At 44.0% G+C, this 18,160-nt stretch overlaps 1 protein-coding gene across 3 annotated transcripts in view; it reads right to left on the bottom strand.

Moving 5' to 3' along the window:
- LOC106585891 (AP-4 complex accessory subunit RUSC2) overlaps window positions 1-13,299 on the bottom strand; it is a 54,656-nt gene extending 41,357 nt beyond the window's left edge. Inside the window, exon 1 of one of the 3 annotated variants that reach the window (XM_014172613.2) lies at window positions 12,800-13,299. The gene's annotated coding sequence lies outside the window, so the exon portion shown is untranslated. The remainder of the gene's footprint in view (window positions 1-12,799) is intronic. The other 2 variants (XM_014172614.2, XM_014172615.2) reach the window with 2 other exon arrangements.
- Between the last annotated feature and the right edge of the window lie 4,861 nt (window positions 13,300-18,160).

Genomic DNA, 18,160 nt, shown 5'->3' with positions numbered 1-18,160 from the left:
GTATTCCAGAGATCTTACACCTGAGTTTCATAATGAAGTAAGACACCTGAACACTGTATATGGTGCCACTTTCCCCCCTAACTTGTCCCCTCTTGGTCTCCTGAATGCAATTTGTAAGATGCAGATGCAAAGCATTTTTGGAGAAGTGTGCATTGCTTTACGTATGTCTTGCACACTGCCTGTGACTGTTGCTGGTGGCGAGAGAGCTTTCAGTAGGCTAAAACTGATTAAAAAAAACGATTTGTGGTCCACTATGTCCCAGGACAGGCTTTGCAGTCTTGCTATGCTGTCCATTGAAAGTCAGTTAGCTAGAAAGCTGGACTTCAAAGACTTGATCAGGGACTTTGCTAGCAAGAAGCCTCGGTGCTGGGTTCTTGGTGAGTAAGGCTGAACAAGGGCCAGTGATAACTGTTAAATGGCTATGGATATTGGATCACTACACACATGATGCCCACAGGCTGAGAACAAGACTGAGAACAGACTGAGAACACAAGATATATCTCAAAGTAATGGCTGGATTGACCATAAAATTTGTTGTGCACAATCAAGACCCCAAGTGGAAGAAGCCTGTTGGTTTGGTGACCTCTTGACCTTTCCTCTAGCGCCACCATCAGGCCTTTCCATTTCCATCTGCTTGGTATGTCTACTTAGTTCAAACATCTGCTGCTGATTTTAGTATTTTTGTTTGTTATATCATTCTATTGATGATAATGTTCATTTATTTTAATTATAAGATGTTAATGTATATTCAAGTTATATTTATTTTAAGTTATTCATTAATGTTAAGAGAATTTTTCAGTGTAAGAGTGTAAAAGATGGCCTTTAGCACATTTCTTATAGAGGGTATCAGTCTTACATCAAATAGTGAATTCCACTGTATGCAGAATGTTGCATGCATGTCTGCACAGTGTTATATTGTCACAACTCACTGTCAGTAAATATCCTACAGTAAATATCCTACAGTAAATATCCTACAGTAAATATTGGACTACAACAGAGTTGCAAGCCTGCGAAGGTAGATTTATTTAAAGCTTTGAATGGGTCGATTGGGTTCTGGAGGTGTGTGGTTACAGCAATTGCGCAGGGTTGGTGTGGCCTGTGGTGGTGGGGTCCAATGTGATATCTATTCATGGGGTCCAAAATCCCTGGCGGCGCCCCTGCCAGCAGGCCTTGTTTGGGTAAATATTAGCCTAAAAGCAACACAGGCAATGGATAGAGGGGACCGGACCAACACGTGGCTAACATCCAAAACCTACATCTCATATTGAGGCCAGGCATCACAGGCTGAAATGTTTATCCAATAATATTAGCATTTTCAAGAAAGTAAACATAAAAATGTCTCAAACTTGATGAAAATGTATATTTTCTTTAGTTAATCATATTACCGTCGTCAACATTTTCATACATTTTAACCCCTTTATAATGGACATACATTAATACTTTTAAAAGCTCACTTCATTAAATTACACATCATTGTTTAACTTACTTTGAAAGAGATGGTGATTGGGTCTAGGCATCAGTGAACTTGTCTTTAACTGCCATTTCCTGAACGTCAGACACTTTCCACATGCCAACGGATTTTTCTCAGCCTCAGAAACATCTGTATCTACTACATGTTGTGTGGTTATCCTTAGATACAGAATATTCCCCACACTGGTCCAGAGGGAATTGTTGATAAAGTATGTTGTCGGTTTTTTAAATTCTAGATAACATTTTCTTTGAATTTCTCAGCATGTCTTTAGTATTTTACTGATAGAAAAATGAAAAAAAGTCTGGTCCTGGAGCATCTTAACAAAATTAAACCAAAATATTTAGGCTGACGTCAAATCATCCAATGTCCAGAAAAATGGATTAGCCTCATATGCAAATACATCCATATGAGATATTGCCTCTTTGCATATTTTAATAACATACTTCAGAACATTTTAATACAGAAAAGTAATATAATTTGTGTCAACATTCAACTGGTAAAAGTTGATTGTGATATGATTAAGGGTAACGAATTACCCTATGAGGGCGTGGTGCCTGGCCTTAAACTCTGTCATACTTCAAACTGGTACACCCCCAGCTCTAACATGACACACATAAACTCACACATGCTGGCCAATCCGGGATGCACACACATACACATTCTCTGAATGACTTCCATTGAGTATGTTTTCCAACCTGGTCTTAATCTTTTGTGGGCAGATTCTGTAGAATGAAGAATCTGTAGGGACTGAGAGTTTCCTTTTGCGAGGGTGGAGACTTCACAAACTGACCTAACTCTCAACTTCTAACAGGCTGACTACTGAAAAATAAATTTAGAAATCTATGTTATTCAATTATTCCACCGACACTGCTCGCGCGCACCAACGAGCGTCTGCGTTGCAAAGGGCTAAAATAGAAGTCGGTTCTATTTCTGAAGCAGATCGCGCTGCAAGTCCTGCCTCTCCCATCTCCTCATTGGTTTATAGAAGCAGGTACCCCACGTGCCATCTCCTCATTGGTTATAACCACGTGGGTGACTGAAAGACGAACGAGGTCAGTGGCGGTAATGCACCTAATTTATGAAAGTTGCCAATCGCATTATAAAGTCAAGAGAAGAAAAGGCCTGGAAGGAGGAGAGATGACTAGAAACGTTTCGGTTGACCGTTTTGTGTGGATTAATTGTCGGAGTAGAGGACCTTGTGCATTTCAGGTAAAATAACAACTCACTGTTTATTTCCTAGGACAAATTAGCTAGCAACAGCAAGCTAGCTAAAAAGGACAAATTAGCTAGCAAGTGCAAGCTAGCTAGCTAAATTGCCATAAATGTTTAATGCTTTTCGACCTGTCCCCAAATTAATATAATTGGTTCAGAGTTTGTTTTGATATTTTAACCTGCGTGTCGTGATCGAGTCTGGTGTGGGGGGACAAAATACATTTATGCACGATGGCGGTTAGGGTTCCGTGTAAGTTAATCATGCAGCAGACCAAATTACTTGAGATTTTACTTCTGGGTTAACCCAAAATGATCCTGGTCAAAACCTAAGTGGCCTGCCAACGCCGGGCCTGCCTACGCCGGGCCTGCCTATAGAGCGGCAGGTATCCTAGAAATTAGAATACCCGACAAGGGGAAAAAGCTGTTGATGTGCCCTTGAGCAAGGAACTTAACCGTCATTTGCTCCAGGGGCGCCGTACTACTATGGCTGACCCTGTAAAACAACACATTACACTGCACCTATCATACTACGACTGACCCTGTAAAACAACACCTATCATACTACTATGGCTGACCCTGTAAAACAACACATTACACATCATACTACTATGGCTGACCTTGTAAAACAACACATTACACATCATACTACTATGGCTGACCCTGTAAAACAACACCTATCATACTACTATGGCTGACCCTGTAAAACAACACATTACACTGTACCTATCATACTACTATGGCTGACCCTGTAAAACAACACCTATCATACTACTATGGCTGACCCTGTAAAACAACACCTATCATACTACTGACCCTGTAAAACAACACCTATCATACTACTATGGCTGACCCTGTAAAACAACACCTATCATACTACTATGGCTGACCCTGTAAAACAACACATTACACTGCACCTATCATACTACTATGGCTGGCCCTGTAAAACAACACCTATCATACTACTATGACTGGCCCTGTAAAACAACACCTATCATACTACTATGACTGACCCTGTAAAACAACACCTATCATACTACTATGACTGACCCTGTAAAACAACACCTATCATACTACTATGACTGACCCTGTAAAACAACACCTATCATACTACTATGGCTGACCCTGTAAAACAACACCTATCATACTACTATGGCTGACCCTGTAAAACAACACCTATCATACTACTATGACTGACCCTGTAAAACAACACCTATCATACTACTATGACTGACCCTGTAAAACAACACCTATCGTACTACTATGGCTGACCCTGTAAAACAACACATTACACTGCACCTATCATACTACTATGGCTGACCCTGTAAAACAACACCTATCATACTACTATGGCTGACCCTGTAAAACAACCATGCACCTATCATACTACTATGACTGGCCCTGTAAAACAACACCTATCATACTACTATGGCTGACCCTGTAAAACAACACCTATCGTACTACTATGGCTGACCCTGTAAAACCACACCTATCATACTACTATGGCTGACCCTGTAAAACAACACTACACTGCACCTATCATACTACTATGGCTGACCCTGTAAAACAACACATTACACTGCACCTATCATACTACTATGACTGGCCCTGTAAAACAACACCTATCATACTACTATGGCTGACCTTGTAAAACAACACCTATCATACTACTATGGCTGACCCTGTAAAACAACACATCACTTACCTATCATACTACTATGGCTGACCCTGTAAAACAACATTAATCACCTATCATACTACTATGGCTGACCCTGTAAAGCAACACATTACACTGCACCTATCATACTACTATGACTGACCCTGTAAAACAACACCTATCATACTACTATGGCTGACCCTGTAAAACAACACATTACACTGTACCTATCATACTACTATGACTGACCCTGTAAAACAACACCTATCATACTACTATGGCTGACCCTGTAAAACAACACCTATCATACTACTATGACTGACCCTGTAAAACAACACCTATCATACTACTATGACTGACCCTGTAAAACAACACCTATCATACTACTGTGACTGACCCTGTAAAGCAACACATTACACTGTACCTATCCAGCGTATGTGACAAAATATATATTTTGTATAATCATCATCAGCAAACAGCCAAACCCTACAGTTATTGTGTGTTACACACCACCACAACACACCACACACCTCCACCAACACACCACCACAACACACCACACACCTCCACCAACACACCACCACCAACACACCACCACACCTCCACCAACACACCACACACCTCCACCAACACACAGGTTTACATCAAATCTCTACAACAACCACACACCATATATTCTTATTTTGAATCAAACACACACACACACACACACACACACACACACACACACACACACACACACACACACACACACACACACACACACACACACACACACACACACTTTAAGGAAAGGGAAAGCTGCAAACAAAGGACATCCTTCCTCCCCTCCCCCTTCCTCCCTCTTATATCATCAGGACTATACTTCCAGGAACAGGGCTGGGATTCAGAGCAGACCTCCCCAGAGACGGTTCACCCTGAGCAGCTACAGAGACAGCCAGCGCGGGGTGTGGTGGAGATGGGCATCATTACCGTAATAACATCTACAGTATTGTGTTTAGAGTCAAATGTTAGGAGACAGAATGGCTTTTACAGAATATTGTGTGGCTTTGAAATAAAACAAAGAAGCTCTCGTTATTGCTTTTAGAATTAATTTCTTTGTGGTTTTTTTCTGGATTACTCTAAAGTCTTGATTGCTGTTGCTAGTAGTGTGTCCAATGGTTACCCTGTCTAATAAAGCCCCCATATACAACGGGATGTCACTACCAACCCCGTCCCTCCCTTCTCCATGTCTCTTTCCTCCCTCCCTCCTTCTCTCAGCCTTTACACTGCTTTATGAATGTCAGATGTACTTGTCTGCTGCTACTGAGTGTGTGTGTGTGTGTGTGTGTGTGTGTGTGTGTGTGTCAAAGCTTCTCTGTGATTGCGTGTGTGTGAATGTTCACTGACTAAAAGAGCCTTTGTCCTCCTCACACAGAGACACACACCACCACGGTCCGCCCCGGGATGAAACGCCTGGCCCGGGATGAAAACCCACGTTCACAACAACCCACGTTCACAACACTAACGTACACAGTCAATCGTACTAACTAACCTGTGTGTGTTCCTTCAGCAGGACAGAGTACATCCACCCCTATTTCCTCTGTCATTGGAAACAACAGAGCATTAGGATCACTCACTGATCTCACTGGCTAAAAACAGAACAGGAGTCACACTGTCTCTGATCAGATGTGTGTCAGGGCTAAAGACTGCACATCACCCTCCCTGATTCCCTCCTCTCAAGAGTTCCTTCCCTTACCGGCCTATAGGAAGATTACTCTCTTTACGTAACATAGTAAGCTTGATGTACAAGTAGCCTCTAGTGAAATGTCTACTAAGTGTACAACAGGTAAGTAGAGCATGCAACTTCACTCTCTGTCTGCAACGCAGGGTGGATGTTGTATCTGTGTTCTGTAATGTCGTCTTCACATTCTGTAGACTGTCCCTGGGGGTGTACATGATCCCTGCCAGTGTCCTGTCCCTGGGGGTGTACATGATCCCTGCCAGTGTCCTGTCCCTGGGGGTGTACATGATCCCTGCCAGTGTCCTGTCCCTGGGGGTGTACATGATCCCTGCCAGTGTCCTGTCCAGGGGGGTGTACATGATCCCTGCCAGTGTCCTGTCCCTGGCGGTGTACATGATCCCTGCTAGTGTCCTGTCCCTGGGGGTGTACATGATCCCTGCCAGTGTCCTGTCCAGGGGGGTGTACATGATCCCTGCCAGTGTCCTGTCCCTGGGGGTGTACATGATCCCTGCCAGTGTCCTGTCCAGGGGGGTGTACATGATCCCTGCCAGTGTTCTGTCCAGGGGGGTGTATATGATCCCTGCCAGTGTCCTGTCCAGGGGGGTGTACATGATCCCTGCCAGTGTCCTGTCCAGGGGGGTGTATATGATCCCTGCCAGTGTCCTGTCCCTGGCGGTGTACATGATCCCTGCCAGTGTCCTGTCCCTGGCGGTGTACATGATCCCTGCTAGTGTCCTGTCCCTGGGGGTGTACATGATCCCTGCCAGTGTCCTGTCCCTGGGGGTGTACATGATCCCTGCCAGTGTCCTGTCCCTGGCGGTGTACATGATCCCTGCTAGTGTCCTGTCCCTGGCGGTGTACATGATCCCTGCTAGTGTCCTGTCCAGGGGGGTGTACATTATCCCTGCCAGTGTCCTGTCCCTGGCGGTGTACATGATCCCTGCCAGTGTCCTGTCCCTGGCGGTGTACATGATCCCTGCTAGTGTCCTGTCCCTGGGAGTGTACATGATCCCTGCTAGTGTCCTGTCCCTGGCGGTGTACATGATCCCTGCTAGTGTCCTGTCCAGGGGGGTGTACATGATCCCTGCCAGTGTCCTGTCCAGGGGGGTGTACATGATCCCTGCCAGTGTCCTGTCCCTGGCGGTGTACATGATCCCTGCCAGTGTCCTGTCCCTGGCGGTGTACATGATCCCTGCTAGTGTCCTGTCCCTGGGGGTGTACATGATCCCTGCCAGTGTCCTGTCCAGGGGGGTGTACATGATCCCTGCTAGTGTCCTGTCCAGGGGGGTGTACATGATCCCTGCCAGTGTCCTGTCCCTGGCGGTGTACATGATCCCTGCCAGTGTCCTGTCCCTGGCGGTGTACATGATCCCTGCTAGTGTCCTGTCCAGGGGGGTGTACATTATCCCTGCCAGTGTCCTGTCCCTGGCGGTGTACATGATCCCTGCCAGTGTCCTGTCCCTGGCGGTGTACATGATCCCTGCTAGTGTCCTGTCCCTGGGAGTGTACATGATCCCTGCTAGTGTCCTGTCCCTGGCGGTGTACATGATCCCTGCTAGTGTCCTGTCCAGGGGGGTGTACATGATCCCTGCCAGTGTCCTGTCCCTGGCGGTGTACATGATCCCTGCCAGTGTCCTGTCCCTGGCGGTGTACATGATCCCTGCTAGTGTCCTGTCCCTGGGGGTGTACATGATCCCTGCCAGTGTCCTGTCCAGGGGGGTGTACATGATCCCTGCTAGTGTCCTGTCCAGGGGGGTGTACATGATCCCTGCCAGTGTCCTGTCCCTGGCGGTGTACATGATCCCTGCGTGTGTCCTGTCCCTGGCGGTGTACATGATCCCTGCCAGTGTCCTGTCCCTGGCGGTGTACATGATCCCTGCTAGTGTCCTGTCCAGGGGGGTGTACATGATCCCTGCCAGTGTCCTGTCCCTGGCGGTGTACATGATCCCTGCCAGTGTCCTGTCCCTGGCGGTGTACATGATCCCTGCTAGTGTCCTGTCCCTGGCGGTGTACATGATCCCTGCTAGTGTCCTGTCCTTGGGGGTGTACATGATCCCTGCCAGTGTCCTGTCCCTGGCGGTGTACATGATCCCTGCTAGTGTCCTGTCCTTGGGGGTGTACATGTACATCAAGCTGCCTCATGCTAAATAAACAGGAGACAGGCATACTGTTTTTACTCACCTCACTATAGTCACTGTCTAGTGTCCTCCCTATAGTCACTGTCTAGTGTCCTCCCTATAGTCACTGTCTAGTGTCCTCACTATAGTCACTGTCTAGTGTCCTCCCTATAGTCACTGTCTAGTGTCCTCCCTATAGTCACTGTCTAGTGTCCTCCCTATAGTCACTGTCTAGTGTCCTCCCTATAGTCACTGTCTAGTGTCCTCCCTATAGTCACTGTCTAGTGTCCTTCCTATAGTCACTGTCTAGTGTCCTCCCTATAGTCACTGTCTAGTGTCCTCCCTATAGTCACTGTCTAGTGTCCTCCCTATAGTCACTGTCTAGTGTCCTCCCTATAGTCACTGTCTAGTGTCCTTCCTATAGTCACTGTCTAGTGTCCTCCCAATAGTCACTGTCTAGTGTCCTCCCTATAGTCACCGTCTGCTGAAATCGTAGCACCACTGTGAGCTTATTAGAGACTCATATCTCCCTCACTAGCTTTAAGCACCAGCTGTCAGAGCAGCTCACAGATCACTGCACATAGCCCATCTGTAAACAGCCCATCTATCTACCTACCTCATCCCCATAATGTATTTATTTATTTATCTTGTTCCTTTGCACCCCAGTATCTCTACTTGCACATTCATCTTCTGCACATCTACCATTCCAGTGTTTAATTGCTATATTGTAATTACTTCACCACCATGGCCTATTTATTGCCTTAACTTACCTCATTTGCACTCACTGTATATGGACTTTTTGTTTTCTTTTGTTCTACTGTATTATTGACTGTATGTTTTGTTTATTCCATGTGTAACTCTGTGTTGTTGTATGTGTCGAATTGCTATGCTTTATCTTGGCCAGGTCGCAGTTGCAAATGAGAACTTGTTCTCAACTAGCCAACCTGGTTAAATAAAGGTGAAATAAATCAAATAAAATTAGAATATCTGTCAAGAGGTCTGGACTTATAAGGCACAGGTTTTATAGCACAATTGTTACATTAAGGCAGAGTTGCTGCTTCAAGACCCTCTATTAGCCTCTTATTAAATATGAACACCGGCAGATGCTCCAATCTTCCATAGACAAGGAGTTTTGGCCCTGTGTATGTGTCTTAGGTAGCATACAAATAGCAGCCTATTCCTTATATAGGGAACTTCTTTTGACCACAGGCCATAGTGCACTTCCTCAACAAAAACAAAGGAGCTGATCGTGGACTTCAGGGCTACAGCAGAGGGAGCACACCACCTATCTACATTGACCGGGACTCATTGACAGGGCTTTTCAACCTCAGAGAAGGTGAAAAGCTTTCTCGGCGTACACATCACTGACAATCGGAAATGGTTCCAACCACACAGACATTGTGGTAACGAAGACGCAACAGCACCTCTTCAACCTCAAGAGGCTGAAGAAATTTGGCTTAGCCCCTAAGACCCTCACAAACTTTTACAGATGCACCGTTGAGAGCATCCTGTCGGGCTGTATCACCGCCTGATACGGCAACTGCACCGTCCGTAACCGTAGGGCTCTCCAGAGGGTGTTGCGGTCAGCCCAACGCATCACCGGGAGAACACTGCCTGCCCATCAGGACCTCTACAGCATCCGGTGTCACAGAAAGACCAAGAAGATCATCAACGGCCTTCAAATTTGTGGATTCGGCTATTTCAGCCACACCCGTTGCTGACAGATGTATAAAATCAAGCACACAGCCATACAATCTCCATTGACAAACATTGGCAATAGAATGGCCCATACTGAAGAACTCAGTGACTTTCAACGTGACACCGTCATAGGATACCACCTTTCCAACAAGTCAGTTCGTCGAATTACTGCCCTGCTAGAGCTTCCCTGGTCAACTGTAAGTACTGTTATTGTGAAGTGGAAATGTCTAGGAGCAACAACGGATCAGCCGAGAAGTGGTAGGCCACACAAGCTCACAGAACGGTACCACCGAGTGCTGAAGGGCGTAGCACGTAAAAATCGTCTGTCCTCGGTTGCAACACTCACTACTTGTTTCCAAACTGCCTCACTTCACCATCTGGCAGTCCCACGGACGAATCTGGGTTTGGCGGACGACAGGAGAAAGCTACCTGCTCCAATGCATAGCACCAACTGTCAAGTTTGGTGGGGGAGGAATTATGATATTTGGCTGTTTTTCATGGTTTGGGCTAAGCCCCTTAGTTCCAGTGAAGGGAAATCTTAACGATACAGCATACAATGACATTCTAGATGATTCTTTGCTTCCAACTTTGTGGCAACAGTCTGGGGAAGGCCCTTTCCTGTTTCAGCATGTCAATGCCCCCGTGCACAAAGCGAGGCCCATACAGAAATGGTTTGTTGAGATCGGTGTGGAAGAACTTGACTGACCTGCACAGAGCCCTGACCTCAACCCCATCTAACACCTTTGGGATGAATTAGAACGTTGACTGAGAGCCAGGCCTAATCGCCAAACATCAGTGCCTGACCTGACTAATGCTCTTGTGGCTGAATGGAAGCAAGTCCCCGCAGCAATGTTCCAACATGTAGTGGAAAGCCTTCCCAGAAGAGTGGAGGCTGTTATATCAGCAAAGGGGGGGGGAACAACTCCATATTAATGCCCATGAATTTGGAAGGAGATGTTGGACGAGCAGGTGTCCACACACCTTTGGTCATGTAGTCATATACACACACACACTCCGGACTCCAACATTCCTCGTCCTAATATTTATACATTTCTTAATTCTATTCTTTTACTTTCAGATTTGTGTGTACTGTTTTGGTAGATATTACTGCACTGTTGGCGCTAAGAACATAAGCATTTTGCTGTGCATGCAGTGGTGGAAAAAGTACCCAATAATACTACTTGACTAAAAGTTAAAAAGTACTTCGTTTTAAATATAAATATATATTTTCTTTAAGAATGTAGTGGGGTAAAAGTAAAAGTGGTCAAAAATATAAATAGTAAAGTACAGATACCCCCCAAAAATTATTTAAGTTGTAGTTTAAAGTATTTTAACTTAAGTACTTTACACAAATGTGTGTATGGACCAATACAATTTGATTTGAAAAGTAGCGCACTATGTTGGGATATAGGGTGCCTTTTGCCTTATCCTTTACCCCCTTCAGTCACCCAGTCTGTTTCTGTCTCAAAATACTGAAGGGCTTTGATTTTAATCTTCTCCTTCTATAGAGCCAGGACAAGTGGGAACTTGATCTGAACAGGGTGGAGACAGACAGAGTTAATCCGCAGCCGGTCTGCAAGAGGCCTGGGTTGAGTATAGGCAAATACCTAGCCATATGTGAGATATTTCCACATTTAAAGCCTATAGGCTACCATTGTAATGATTGCCTCGCTCTGTCTGTGTTGAGCGGAATCAATTCGGGACACTAAAGTTCTGATTAGCCAGAATGAAGATGGAAATATTTTTATTTTACTAGTCAGTTAAAATAACATTCTTATTTGCAAGGGCCTAGGAACAGTAGGTTAACTGCCTTGGGAGCTCGGGGATTCGATCTAGCAACCTTTTGGTTACTGACCCAACGCTCTAACCACTAGGCTACCTGCCGCCCCTGATATGCAGGTTACATAACTGGAGGATAGGCAACACAGACAAGCTTGGTTGCATTTCTTGCTCTCAATTCATCGGGCTTTATTGGCATGGTAAACATGTTAACATTGCCAAAGGAAGTGAAATAGATAATAAACAAAAATTAAATGAACAAAAATTAAATGAACAATCAGAAATGAACAGTGCACATCTTTCTCTTGTGTCAAGCTTCTCCAATGCAAAGCAGGAATGACCACTAGCCGATATAGATGAAATAATAATACTTTTAATTTGTAAAGCATTTTCTACTACCCAAGGCGCAAAAATAATAATAATAAAAACAATCCAAACCACAGAACACAGACAACAAACAAAACTATATACAGCTGTTGCCAGATCCGGAGGACATGAGAACAGAATTAGCAGAGGTTCTTGAAAGCTTTTCTGCACAGCACGGTCTTGAGCAGTGCCATAAAGGACAACAGAGACTGAAGCCCTAATAGTGTCTGGAAGTGCGTTCCACAGCCGCAGAGGCGACAATAAAAACACGACAATAACAACACAAAGCAGCTATAGAGACATATAGCACAAGAACAAGCGCTGCTTTGTTATCACAAGTCTCAACATAGGGTATGTTATTAGAAATAGTATTGAGTATTTCACGTAAATACATTGCTTAGGCTAATATAGAGCGTCTATAGACTGGGTCATTCTACGAAATGATTCGCTTTTGCGTCCCTTTGATATTTTAAGTAGAAATTGTGCAATAATATTTCATTTTCAAAAAGCCTGTTATATTCAATGAAGTGCCCTTTCATATAGACCACATGGAGAATTCAGTACCAACACCAAGATCGAAACGACTATTGTTGGAGACAATTTTGTAAAGAGGTAGAGCAGATCGAGGCCCGTTTCATGGCAACGTGTGATTCCTTCACAGAAAGGTTAGGCTACAGACTAAGATCCGCTACTGTAGTCTAAAATGCACCCGAAACAATCTAGGCCTATTATCAATAACGACATTTTTGTTGCAAGTCCCGTGTTTGCTGTTGCTTTACCGTTATGGTGCTACGGCGTGATTTTCCAGCTTCCGATGTGATGCTTTCCAAGCAATGCTGCATTGCTTCTCCCTCTCTTTCCATTATCTCACAGCCTTCTACTAGAAAGACACGAAGGCGACTATACTCACGTTTAAGCAGGTGGTCAACAGTGTTATTATCGTGTCAATAATATCCACATTGTCCTTTGTTCTCAATAATCACGCGAATAATAAGGTCTAATCCTTGACGCTTGGAATATGTTTGGGTTTTTTGTTGTTGCTCGCGTCCAGCGCTCGACAACGCAGCAGCAGCAGCGCATAACAGGGCTGGACCTACAGTACGTTCTTACGTCAACCCCGATTCAGCTCAGCCCTCTCATAGGGATTCGGTCAGGTCCAATACGCTCTGAGAAGCCCTGCGCACCGGGTATGCGAAGTGTTCCCATGTTGAAGCATTTAATTTGTTGGAAAATACAAACTCCGTTTACCCGGGGGACCGGGAGATCTGTTGGTAAATCGAGTGTGACTACGGTGCTGGTCAATCCGACAGATCAAATCACGGTGTCCTACCTACATCTTCCACGACCCCGGCCACAGCAAAGATTGATACTAGCCTACAAAGATTGATACCAGCCTCTTGTGAGCCCTGCGGTTCTGGGCGGTGCAGTTGCCATACCAGGCGGTGATACTTAGGTGACAAGCCAAATTTCTTCAGCCTCCTGAGGTTGAAGATGCGCTGTTGTGCCTTATTCACCACACTGTCTGTGGACCATTTCAGTTTGTCAGTGATATGTAAGCTGAGGAACTTATGCCCACACATTTTCTATAGGATTGAGGTCAGGGCTTTGTGATGGCCACGCCAATACCGTGACTTTGTTGTCCTTAAGCCATTTTGCTACAACTTTGGAAGTATGCTTGGGGTCATTGTCCATTTGGAAGACCCATTTGCGGCCAAGTTTTAACTTCCTGACTGATGTCTTGAGATGTTGCTTCAATATATCCACATAATTTTCCTTCCTCATGAAGCCATCTATCTTGTAAAGTGCACCAGTTCCTCCTGCAGCAAAGTCCCCCCACAACATGATGCTGCCACCCCCGTGCTTCACGGTTGGGATGGTATTCTTTGGCCTGCAAGCCTCCCCCTTTTTCCTCCAAACATAACGATGATCATTATGGCCAAACAGTTCTATTTTTGTTTCATCAGACCAGAGGACATTTCTCCAAATAGTACGACTTTTGTCCCCATGTGCAGTTGCAAACCGTAGTCTGGCTTTTTTATGGTGGTTTTGGAGCAGTGGCTTCTTCCTTGCTCAGTGGCCTTTCAGGTTATGTCGATATAGGACTCGTTTTACTGTGGATATAGATATTTTTGTACCTGTTTCCTCCAGCTACTTCACAAAGTCCTTTGCTGTTGTTCTGGGATTGATTTGCACTTTTCGCACACCAAAGTATGTTCATCTCTAGGAGACAGAACGTGGTTCCTTCCTGAGCGGTATGACGGCTGTGTGGTCCCATGGTGATTATACTTGTGTACAATTGTTTGTACAGATGAACGTGGTACCTTCAGGCATTTGGAAATTGCTCCCAAGGGTGAACCAGAGTTGTGGAGGTCTACAAATGTTTTTCTGAGGTCTTGGCTGATTTCTTTTGCTTTTCCCATGATGTCAAGCAAAGAGGCACTGAGTTTGAAGGTAGATCTTGAAATACATCCACAGGTACATCGCCAATTGACTCAAATGATGTCAATTAGCCTATCAGAAGCTTCTAAAGCCATGACATCATTTTCTGGAATTTTCCAAGCTGTTTAAAGGCACATTCAATTTAGTGTATGTAAACTTCTGACCCACTGGAATTGTGATACAGTGAATTATAAGTGAAATAATCTATTTACAATTTCATTCATCAATTATATAAACAATACTATAACACATTCAATGACGTTATTAATGTAGACTATAGGCTACTCCTGTATCTACCTTCTGCAATACCGTAATCATTGAATGAAACAGCATACCATCCACATTTACAATGGTAGGTGTGGTGATGTTAGGTGTGATAGGTGTGGAGATGGTAGGTATGGTAGGTGTAATTATGGTAGGTGTGGTGATGGTAAGTGTAGGGATTGTAGGTGTGGTGATGGTAGGTGTGATGATGGTAGGTGTGGTGAAATAATTATAGTATGGTATTTGTGGTAATGGTAGGTGTGATGGTATGTATGATGGTAGGTGTGGTGATAGTTGTGGTAGGTAGGTGTGGTAGTTGTGATAGATAGGTAGGTTTGGTGGGTGTGGTAGGTGTGGTGATGGTAGGTATGGTAGGTGTGGTGATGGTAGTTGTGGTAGGTTTGGTGATGTAGGTGTGATAGATGTGGTGATGGTAGGTAGTTTACTTGTGGTGATGGTAGGTGTGATGGTAATTGTGGTGATGGTAAGTTTGGTATGTGTGGTGATGATAGATATGGTAGGTATGGTGATGATAGGTGTGGTAGTTGTGGTAGGTAGGTGTGTTCAATGTGGTAGGTAGGTTTGGTAGGTGTGGTTGGTTTGGTGATAGTAGATGTGATCGTTGTGGTAGGTGTGGTATTTGTGGTTTGTAGGTGTGTTGATGGTAGGTGTGTTAGTTGTGATAGGTCGATGTGGTTGTTGTGTTAGGTAGGTTTGGTGATGGTAGGTTTTGTAGGTGTGGTAGTTGTGTTAGGTAGGTTTGGTGATGGTAGGTTTTGTAGGTGTGGTGATGGTGGGTGTGGTAGTTGTGATGGGTGTGGTAGTTGTGATGGTGCGTTGCAGTTTTAAGACGGTTCCTTAACCCTCTGAGCAGAGGATAGCACATTTTTAGCTACATTTCACCTCCAAAAAGTAAATATGACACCGAAATGGAAAAACAAGAGGTTTAACTTATTCACTATCATCAGCCGATTTAGAATATTACATTCATATATTTTTTATTTATTTAACTAGGCAAGTCAGTTAAGAGCAAATTGTTATTTACAACGACGGCCTAGGAACAGTAGTTTAACTGCCTTGTTCAGGGGAGGAATGACAGATCTTTACCTTGTCAGCTCGGGGATTCTATCTAGCAACCTTTTGGTTACTGGCTCAACACTCTAACCACTAGGCTACCTGTCACCCCCAGTAGCCTAGTCATCCTTGCATGTTCCGTTGAAGAGGTATTGAAGAGCAAAGTCTGAATCTTTAATATAAAGCTAACTTCACCGCTGTAAAACACTGTATGATTGAATCATCAAATTTTGATTCACCAATAAAAACGGTGAGCTCATCTTTGAATAATAATGTATTCATCATAGAATCATCTTTGATTATAGTATTGTCAGTGGCGAGCCGTCGTTTAGGGCAGGTGGGGCAGAGCCACACCCATTTTGAGCCCCACATGTTTAGCAGAAAAGCATTTTGCAGTTATGTTGCTTGTTTTGCATGTTATTTTGGCATTAATATGTGTCACATATCCGTTTGCAAACATTGTAATTATTTTTTTTTATCATTGAGTTAATAAAGCCTCATACAGACATGGTCTCTCTTTTGCTTTCTTGAGTAAGGCAGCTCATAAATGCAGGTGTTTCAGCCTAGCTTAGTGCTTTCTGTGGTGGTGGGGCAGCCAGCGAAAAATACGGATCGTAGGGGTTGGTAATGTTCTCTGGTTGCACCGTTATTATCTCAGTGTTCTGTCATTCAAGGGGACACTACGTCACTGCAAAATCTAGGAGAGGAGAGCTCGAAAATTCAAGGCCCTTGGGTGCTGCCATAGAGTTACATTAGAAGTGCCCATCCAAGAATGCTCAAGTCAAAGGCCACAGATAAAATTACATCACATCAGGTTATTTTTGCTGTAGCTTTGACTGGACTGATCATGTCAACATCATATTTTCTAAATCTTAGCTACTAAGCTAGCAGTCATCATCATGAATCCAGGCAACAATCTACTGGCAAATCCTTTTCAATCCTTGTCATATGAATAGAAATTATAGATTAAATGTATCGGTGCTCATCAACCATTGGACATAAACATTACACAACAAGTTGGAAATCGCAAATTCAACAATGGGTGGTTGGGAAGGAATCAGTGGCTAACTACAAGCTTAACAAAGCAATCACTAGCCTGCTATTCAGCATGACTCCTGCCGCATTCAAAACAACTAGAAACTTGGAACTGGGAAATCTTAGACTTCAGTGAGTTCAAGACAACTGGGAACTCCGACTGGGAAAACAAGTTTTGAATGTTCATCCAACTCGGAATTCCAAGTTGGGAACTCGGGCCTCTTTCTTGTGCTCTGACCTGAAGATCACTGACTTCATGATTCAACCTTGTTTTTTCATAGTTCCCAGTTGTCTTGAAAGCACCATAAATCCAGAAAATGCCAGACTTTGATGACAAATTTTGATGACAAACCGCCGCGACACCTTCCTGTTCAAGTGAGCACAGCACAACAAGTTGAGTCCAAAAATGTCTTGTATGCTGCTCTATAAATGATATAATATGCCAGGGAGATATGTATACTGTAGCTAAGAAAGTAATACAAAGTGTATGTTGTGTAGTAAGCTGTTAGTAGCCCATGTGCCTCACCTTAATAATTTTGTCCCTTTCCCCCTCCTAACTTAGCCTACTGCTCTGACTTGGTGCACTTGTAGACTATAGCCTGTTTTAGAGAAATGTAATCATCAAATATTGTGAGAGCTTTCATTGTCTGCTTATATGCCCTCTTTATTTATCCTGCAGTTATGACTTGGTGTACAGGGAGATACTGTAAGAACGGCCCATGTTCAAAATTCTATCACCGTACATTTCAAAAGTGCTAAAAAAAATGGTTATATTGACTACTTACATGCTAGCGCGCTCATTAATGTCTTAATCAAAATTACGGATTGCCTCTTATCCACTCATTGTCCCCTTATGTTTGTACATCTCAAGTGTCAGTAGAAACCACATTTGTTTAAGCAAGTCAGCCATATCAGCTATGTTCTTTTAAAAGGATTCACTCCATGGTGCTGAAAAGAAAGCTCTGCTGGTTCTACATAAAGCTGTCCCAACTGTTTGTGGGCACCGTTTGTCACCGTTATAGTGCAATTTATGTGTATAGAGGACTCCTCTCTAATATAACATGTCACGCATTGTGTCAGACTGATGGAATGTTAGGTGTCTCATTGAAAGTCTAACATCTACCATGACTACTGGATGTTTCAATTCTAATAAAATACAAAACAATCCACACCGTAACAACAATACTGCTTTTTTAATAACTGCTTTTATTAAAGCGTAAAACTTTGCTATCAAAAATGACATCATCAAACATCACTGGCCTGACTTGAGCAGCTCTGCCCGGGGATGGAGCCAGCAACTTAGCTGCTACCGGTCCGGTCCAGGCTAC

The sequence above is a fragment of the Salmo salar genome, chromosome ssa24 (assembly GCF_905237065.1).
Source record: "Salmo salar chromosome ssa24, Ssal_v3.1, whole genome shotgun sequence".
Lineage (NCBI taxonomy): Eukaryota > Metazoa > Chordata > Actinopteri > Salmoniformes > Salmonidae > Salmo > Salmo salar.
Note: the sequence above shows the minus strand (reverse complement) of the source record. Positions and strands in the feature narration are given on the sequence as shown.